This window comes from Cebus imitator, unplaced genomic scaffold (genome assembly GCF_001604975.1).
Source record: "Cebus imitator isolate Cc_AM_T3 unplaced genomic scaffold, Cebus_imitator-1.0 Scaffold9, whole genome shotgun sequence".
In the NCBI taxonomy this organism is placed as follows: domain Eukaryota; kingdom Metazoa; phylum Chordata; class Mammalia; order Primates; family Cebidae; genus Cebus; species Cebus imitator.
In genome coordinates, this window is record NW_016107324.1 from 3,193,878 (window position 1) to 3,203,060 (window position 9,183).

Genomic DNA, 9,183 nt, shown 5'->3' on the forward strand with positions numbered 1-9,183 from the left:
TTTTTTTAGTAGAGATGGGGTTTAACCACGTTGGCCAGGATGGTCTCAATCTCTTGACCTCATGATCCACCTGCCTCGGTCTCCCAAAGTGCTGGGATTATAGGTGTGAGCCACCGGGCCCGGCCTGGTTTCTCTTTTTTAATGAAATGCTCTTCATTTTTTCTCCTGAATACTGAATTAAGGTATTTATTACTAAGTTCGAGTTCACTTTTTAAAAATACTAATTTAATTGATAATTACAATTTGGCACAACATCTATATTCTAACAATTTTAGAATATAATACATAATGAATGTAATTTAGGCTTTTTGGCTTAAAAACAAAACCAGGCCAGGTACACTAGTATTACTGTGCTCACATCTGTAACTCCAGCACTTCAGGAGGGCAAAGTGGGAGGATTGCTTGAGCCCAGGAATTCAAGACCACCCTGTGCGACATAGGGATACCCTGTCTCTACAAAAAAATTTGAAAATTAGTTGGATGTGGTGGCACACACCTGTAATCCCAGCTACTTGGGAAGCTGAAGCAGGATCCTTTGAGCCCAGGAGGCTGAGGCTACAGTAAGCTATGATGGTGCCACTGCACTCCAGCCTCAGCAAGACCCTGTCTCTAAAAAAAACAAAACCAAAAGCCAATTCAAATTTTTGTAGTGTCTCAGCCTCACCATCATATTCATTCATTTATTCATTCATTCATTCATTCATTCATTCATTTTTAGCTCTATTTATTGAGTTTACTACATGTCAGGCATAGAACAAGGCACAAGAAATTTTAAAACAAATAGATGCATAGACATAGACTTTGCCCTCCAGGAACTTGGAGCAAATAATATTGAATGGGTAGATCAAAGGACCACTCGCTAAAGCTTTCTAGTTGACAGCATGCCAGGTATCAAAGAGTTCACAGTGCTTGCCTTTAACTTAAAGCATGACAGGTTTTCTGCTGATCTTTTAGTCAGTTCTTAGTTATGTACCAGTGCCCATAATCATATCAATTTGAATTGATTTCTTCAGTACAATTTCATATAACTAAATGAATGCTTTATAAAAATCAAAAATATAAAGTGTAGTATCTTATCATCTATTAATTACATTGATCTGTTAAAGGCAGTTATTTTGTTTCTTAGATTAGTTTTCTTTTAGTATAAATGCTTTTTTTGGTCACCAAAATAGTGTCATATCATATACACATTTTCCTTGCTCTGAAACATGTTCAGTATCTTTAAGAGTGCATTAGTTGGCTGGGTGTGGTGGCTCGCACCTGTAATCCCAGCTCTTTGGGAGGCCGAGGCGGGTGGATCACAAGGTCAGGAGTTCGAGACCAGCCTGGCCAATATGGTGGAACCCCGTCTCTACTAAAAATACAAAAATTAGTTGGGTGTGGTGGTGTGCACCTGTAATCCCAGTTACTTGGGAGCCCGAGGCAGGAGAATTGCTTGAACCTGGGAGCAGAGGTTGCAGTGAGCTGAGATCACGCCATTGCACTCCAGCCTGGGCGACAGAGCGAAACTCCATCTCTAAATAAATAAATAAGTAAAATTTTTTTTAAAAAAGTGCATTAGTTCAGATTATCAGTTGTAATAGAAAATGCATTTCTGTCATCGCCTATCACCTACCCTCAGCACATGTTAATGTACAAGTAGGAATTTATTGGCTGAGATCTCTGTTTATGTATGTCCTTTAGAACCCTCCTAGTAGAGTGACTGGTGCTCATATCAGCAGCCTGGACATTTGAACACTGCACCTGTTTGGGAGGTGAGGTGCTTCGCAAATGATTGTCCACGCCACCTTTTGAACTTCCCGTGAGCTAGGGATGGTTCGTACATCTTCAAATGGATGGAAACAACTCAAAAGAAGAGAAACTCTTTGTAAGCAATGAATATTACATGAAATTCACATTTGTGTCCTTAAATAAGGTTTTACTGGAACAGAACCCACCCATTGTTTCCTATTGTCTGTGGCTGCTTTCCCACTACAAGGACAGAATTGAGTAGTTAGGAGGGGGATCACATATTTTGCAAAGGCTAAAATATTCACGATCTGGCTCTTTGCAGAAAAGCTTTGCTCTTCCACAGGAGGCCTGCCTGCCGCTACTTGTGCTGCCTTGTCTCTCGTGATCCCTAAAAAGTTCTATTTTGTGAGTACTCAACACCAACATCCATGTTGGCAGAAAATAGCCTTTGCCGTCACTGCCGTTGAGGGCGTGCGTCGAAGATATGCTCATGTGGTGTTGAGAAACCGGGCACTGACCTCACCAAGAGCGCAGGACTCATTGAGGATGAGGTGGAACATGTGATCGCCACTATGTAGACTCCATGCATTCAAGATCCCTAACCAGTTCTTGAACAGACAGAAGGATGGAAAGGCTGGAAACTATAGTCAGGTCCTGGTCAATGGTCTGGGTAACAAGCTCCATGAAGACCTTGAGCAACTGAAGAGGATTCCAGCCCATAGAGGGCTGTGCTACTTCTGGGGCCTTCGTGTCTGAAGCCAGCACATCAAAACCACTGGCCACTGTGGCCATTCAGTAGCAGTGCCCAAGAAGCACTAAGTCTGTGGCCTTGTCTGCTAATACAGTTTATATACCAAAAGAAAAAGAGAAAGTTTTCTGCTTCCTGCTCTAAACATTAAATAATCCTTCATTTATAGATCCTCTGGAAAACAAACTATTTGCTGTATGCAAAGGATCCTCATCAAAAAATAAGATGTTAATCACAGGAAAGGTCACTGTGCAGCCAAGAAAAGAAATTGAGATCGGAGCTGAGGGAAGGCTGGGTTGGCTGAGGGTGTCGGGGACCCTGTGTTGGCTCTACTGCTGCTATGGAACCACAGAGTGCTTCCCAGGACCACCTGGCACAGCTCTGGGGTGGATCAAACAATTTGTAGCCAGTTACTCATTCCTTTGAGTCTCCACTTATTATTCCATGAAGTAGGATAGCTGTTCCCTTGCTGGGTGGTGACATGCGACAACCTTTACAGAGGTCTTGTGTGGAGTCAGCCTTCAGTTATGTTCTCTTCCTTCCCCCTCTTTAGGGTGAGACCTCTAAAAATGACAAATTACAATTATATCCCCAAGAGGCCATTTCACTCACTGCAGCAATGAGAGAAAAATGTTCATCTTATGATCTCCTGCACTTCAGAGGATTCAATTAGAAAGTATAAAGAAAGGCGAGGCACAGTGGCTCATACCTATAATCCCAGCACTCTCGGAGACCAGTGGCTCATACCTATAATCCCGGCACTCTCGGAGACCAAGGCAGGCAGATCACCTGAGGTCAGGAGTTTGAGACCAACATGACCAACATGGTGAAACCCCATCTCTACTAAAAATACAAAAATTAGCCGGGGGTGTTGGTACATCTCTGTAATCCCAGCTACTTGGGAGGCTGAGGCAAGAGAATCACTTCAACCTGGGAGGTAGAGGTTGCAGTGAGCTGAGATCATATCATTGCACTCTAGCCTGGGCAACAAAAGTGAAATTCCACCTCAAAAAAAAAAAAAAAAAAAAAAACCAGAAAGTATGAAGAAAGCTCAGCCTTTACATGGAGCCAAGTGGTGGGAAAGGAGTATAGTGGAGATGAAAACACACTGAGCTCTACCATGAACATCCCAATCAGGAGAAGGTTAATGCATTACAGTACAGCCATATGACTGAATATTATATAGTTCTTAAAAGAAAAATAACGAGCAGGGCATGGTGGCGGTGCCTGTAATCCCAGCCACTCAAGAAGCTGAGTCTAGGAGTTAGAGGCCAGCCTGGGAAACATAGCAAGACCTCATCTCAAAAGAAAAAATAAAAAGAAAGGTAACGCTATTTTAATGACATATAAAATATGATAAATATGATAATGAAAAAAGCTGAATATAAAATTATATATACAATATGGGCTCAATTGTGTATTTAAAAGAAAAAAAAAAAGAACAGCAAATAATAAAAAGCTCATGAACTTTTTTTTAAAAAACAGCATTTTGTCCAGGATCGGTGGCTCACACCTGTAATCTCAACACTTTGGGAGGTGAGAGGATCGCTTGAGCTCAGTTTGAGATCAGCTCGGGCAACATAGTGAGACCCTGTCTCTACCAAAAATACAAAAATTAGGTGGGCATGGTGGTACACACCTGTAATTCCAGCTGCTTGGGAGGCTGAGGTGGGAGGATTGCTTGAGCCTAGGAAGCAGAGGTTGCAGTAAGCTAAGATTACACCACTGCACTCCAACCTGGGCAACAGAGTGAGACCCCATTAAAAAACAAAACAAAACAAAAAACAGCATTTTGAGAAATAATTCACATGAGGCAAAACATGAGACTTCAAAAAAATTTTGACTTGCAGTGAGTGCTTCAGGTTGCCCTGGCTCTGAGCCATGGGCTACACTTCTTTGCTCTCTTAAGACGATCCTTGCAAGAAGCACTAGTTTAGTTGAAGCTTTCAACTCCCTAACTTTGCAGAGAAGAAATTTGGGCCCCAGAGAAATGAAGAGATGCCCATGAGGACACACAGCATCTTTTCTTTCTTCTTGTTTTTCTATTTTTACTCTTTTTTTTTTGAGACGGAGTGTTGCTTTATTGCCAGGCTGGAGTGCAGTGGCGTGATCTCAGTTCACTGCAACCTCTGCTTCCCGGATTCAAGTGATTCTCCTGCCTCAGCCTCCCAAGTAGCTGGGACTACAGGCACGTGCTACCACACCTGGCTAATTTTTGTATATTTAGTACAGATGGGGTTTCACCATGTTGTCCAGGTTAGTCCCAAACTCCAGACCTCAGGTGATCCACCCACCTCGGTCTCCCAAAGTGTTGGGATTACAGGTGTGAGCCACTGCGCCCAGCCTATATTTTCACTTTTAACCAGAAGCCCAAACCTCACCACATATACAGCATCTTAATAGCAAAGTAGGAACTAGAACTTCAAGCTTCAAGTTTAATACACCTAAACATGCCAGTCACTTAATATCTCTCTTCTTTTCTAGTCCTCATCCACAGTCACATATAGTTCTCATGTTGTTGAAATTATTATTGTATAGACACAAATTTTAAAAATACTTTTTTGTTGTTTGAGACAGGATCTTACTCTGTCACCCAGGCTGGAGTGCAGTGGTGAAATCATAGCTCACTGCAGCCTTGAACTTCCAGGTTCAAGCGATCCTCCTGCTGCAGCATCCTGAGTAGCTAGGACTAGAGGCGCATGCCACCACACCTGGCTAATTGTTTTGTGTTTTTTTCTTGTAGAAATGGGGGTCTTGCTATGTTTCCCAGGCTAGTCTTGAACTCCTGGCCTCAAGAGATTCTCCTACCCTGGCTTTCCAAAGTGTTAGAATTACAGGCATGAGCCACCGTGTCAAGGTTTTAAAGAATTAATATTCTAATACTAATAATTTTTTCTTCTCTCAAGTTCTGTCATGTCAACTTTGATTCTTCTTTAGGCTTTCCCCTACTGTATTAGTCTGTATAGCTAATACACTTGCTGTGTTTGCCTGCCTGAATGGTATTTTTTGTAAAAGCCCCAAAAATTCAAAGATCCATTTTATTAGCATTTGTTGGAATCTCTGACCTCATTTTAAAATTTAAAATTAAATCTTCTCCCTCTTCAAAGTTTACCTCTTTTGACAGTACTTATAATTTTTCTTCTTAATTAAAAAAATAATAATAGATACCTTAAGAAACACTTATGGCTAGGCATGGTGGCTCATGCCTATAATCCCAGCACTTTGGGAGGCTGAGGCAGGAGGATCACAAGGTCAAGAGATTGAGACCATCCTGGCCAACATGGTGAATCCCAGTCTCTACTAAAAATACAAAAATTAGCTGGGCATGATGGCATGCACCTGTAGTCCCAGCTACTCGGGAAGCTGAGGCAGGAGAATCGCTTGAACCCGGGAGGTGGAGGTTGCAGAGAGCCGAGATCATGCCACTGCACTCCAGCCTGGTGACAGAGCGAGATTCCGACTCTAAAAACAACAACAACAAAACCAAACACTTCTGTCTCCTGCCACCCCCAGCCTCCTGAAGGGCAAACTGGACTCTTCAAACTCCCCACCTCCCTTCCCTCAGCAAAGAACTTCTCTGCCACAGTCATTAGAGACCTCGCTTTATTTTCATGCTCCTTAGAACACGCCATCAGTTGCTTCTCTCTTAGTTAGCTTAGTAGTTCTCAGCTTTCCTGCACATTAGACTCACCGGGGGTGGGGGGACTGGTGTTTCTAATTTATTTTTACTGGGATGGGGACATGATTCTCACTTTCAGCCAATTTCAGCCAAGATTAAGAACTTCTGCCTTGGATGAATAGGTTTAAATAAATGTGTTTTTCTAACGGTATTTTTGTTGTAAAACAAGTCCAGTTGGGAAAGTGAAATACTTGGCTTTTGTGAAAGAAATTGCATTGGGTATCATTTGGAGCTGGCAGAGGAAGTATTTTTTGGACAAGACCATGGAAATTATACAACTTTGTCCTCATCCATCCATTTATTTATTTACTATCCATTCATTAAAAACCTGCACTGTGCCAGACACTAGAGATTTAAATGTGGTTCCTGCTTTTAAGGGGCTTACAATCTAATAGCAGGAGAAAAAATACTCAGGCAAATATGATAAAGTGCCATATATGCTTGACAGAGGCATGTGCACAGGCTTTCCACAAATAAGGAATATGTTACAATTTAATTTCAAGCATATTAACAAAGTATATTTCTATAGCATCATACCTAAATCAAGTTTAAAAACTGTAGTCGTTCGTGGTTAATTGGAAGTCATGGGAAAGTAAGATGTATACAAACATTATAGTTATGTCAATAGCAAATGGGAAGTTTATTTGAAATTAAAGTCACATTTAAGGGTGCCTTAAAATCACAAAAACTGATTAACAGTTGGTGAAAAATATAGTAAAAACTTAGTTTGATACATGACACAAATCATTTAGGATTATAGGAAAAGATTTACAGAGTTAGATAAAAAGCAAGTAAGCAATGAAAGTATATGATAAAGGGACATTAAGACAAAGAATAGAAAAGAAACAATAAGTAGGGACAAGAAAAAGGGCAAAAAAAAAAAAAGATAAAAGAGCCCATCATAAAGAAAACATAATCACTCCAGAACAGAGTTAAAATGTAGTTAAGATCATCGCAAGTTAATGATATATTTAAGGGAAAGGAAAGAATTACAAATTTTAAAGTAAATAGATTACCCATCATAGCATAGTACTTTAAAATAGATACTATTACACACATTTTCACTGACTATTTATTTAAAACACGGTATATAAAATATATCCTTTTGGTTCATTTAAAAAACATCATTTTAGGAGTGAGCAGACCGAAGATAAAAACTCCTTAAAGAATTGCAACAATATCCCTACTTAAAATTTAACATATGAAAAACCTAGCAAAAATCAAGAAAAAGCCAACAGTGAAACAAAGCCAAAAGCACTGGGAGGGTTTGTTCAATAAAGAATCTGGGTATCCAGTTTTTTTTTTTTAATATAAAATCCTACAAAATTCCACTATACTATAAAAAAATCTTGAAATTATGCCTGTGGGGATCCAAATCTTCTCAGCTTGGAGCTGACAACCCATTCTATACACCGATGGAAAGCATACTGAATAGAGCACTCACTTTATTACTACAGATATATCACATTGCTGGTATTATGTTTATAACCAATTGTCATTTATGAATATGATTTTTTTTGCATTTTAGAGCAAGTTTATGAAAATGAATCTATTACAAATAGAGTACTAGATTTTTGGTCACAAAAAAAAAGTGAGTTAGACTGTTTTAACACTACTATTTCAGTGCTATGTATATTCTTTTGAAAAATATTGCAAAGAGATGGTGCTTCTGAGCAAAGTGGTCTATAATGGTAGTTTTCACAGAAGCATTTTGTGCGGGGAAGGTGTATCTATAACCAGAATAAATGCTGCTTCTTCCATGTTGGAAGCAGTCTGGTGTAATCGACCTGCCACCAGGTAGCTAGCTGATTAGGGAATGGTGCCATATGGGAGACTCAGGTTGGTCTCTGCTGCTGGCAGATTGAGAGCTTAGCAGTGGCATCCACTGACTGGAAGTCCATATTGCCTTCATGGTCACCTTGTTTATGAGTTCACTGAATGATGACAGGAGTCTCTGGGAAGGAGGCTGACTGGTATCCACAGAATGGGTCCTCCTATTCACCATCATGGCATTCTACACAGCATTGCTTCTGATCATGAAACTCATTTTATGATAAGTGAAGTGCAGCAGGAAATGAAATTCACTTGTCTTACATGTTCTCCACCATCCTGAAGCATCTCTGGCTTGATAGAACAGTGGAGGGAGGGAGTATCACTACCATGCTACTGATCCACTAGCAAAATTTTTGCTTCCTACTCCTGAGATTTTATGTCCTGCTAACCTAGAAGTCTTAGTTCCAAAGGGAAGAATTCTGCCACTAGCAAACACAGCAGTAACTCCTTGAACTGGAAGTTAAGATTGCTACCTGGCCACTTTGGCTTTCTTGTGCCTCTGAATTAGCAGGCAAAGAAGTTAGTTAATGTACTGCTGGGATGGTTGATTCTGATTGCCAAGGGAAACTAGTCTGCAACGACACGATGGAGATACAAAAAAGACTGAAATGCAGGAGATCTATTAGGGCGTCTCTTAGTCCCACCATACCCTAGAGTAAAATCAATGAAAAACTACAATCCAATTCAGGCACAATTACTAATGGCTTACTTAGATCTTCCATGAATGAAGATTTGAGTCACCTGACTAGCTAAACAACCATGACTAGCTGAGTGATGTGCTTGTTGAGGGCAAGGGGAATACAGAATGGATAATGAAAGAAGGTAGTTTTTTTTTTTTTCATAGTTCAAAGTTTCAAAAATATGGAATGCTTCACGAATTTGCGTGTCATCCTTGCGCAGGGGCCATGCTAATCTACTCTGTATCATTCCAATTTTAGTATATGTGCTGCCGAAGCATAAACAGAGGCGAGGTCTTACTATGTTGTCTACGCTGGTCTCAAGCTCCTGGCCTCAAAAGATCCTCCTGCCTCAGCCTTCCAAAGTGCTGGGATTATAGGCATGAGCCACCGTGCCCAGAACCAAGAAGACAGTTTTAAGTATTAGCTACAACCACATGACCGTTTACAGAAATGAAGATGGTAATTGTTTCCGTATTTCGTTTGAATGCATATATGCATGTACTGGACAAATA

The 9,183-nt window shown here is 40.4% G+C and overlaps 1 non-coding gene and 1 pseudogene across 2 annotated transcripts in view; both read right to left on the reverse strand.

Moving 5' to 3' along the window:
• The window catches only part of LOC108314900, a 12,832-nt pseudogene extending 10,309 nt beyond the window's left edge, over positions 1–2,523 (reverse strand). Inside the window, exon 1 of the transcript XR_001829721.1 lies at positions 2,335–2,523. The product of XR_001829721.1 is annotated as a 60S ribosomal protein L5-like (transcript). The remainder of the gene's footprint in view (positions 1–2,334) is intronic.
• A 6,323-nt stretch (positions 2,524–8,846) lies between these two features.
• On the reverse strand, positions 8,847–8,949 carry LOC119473879. Its single transcript, XR_005203131.1, has one exon. It is a non-coding gene; the product is annotated as a U6 spliceosomal RNA (small nuclear RNA).
• Between the last annotated feature and the right edge of the window lie 234 nt (positions 8,950–9,183).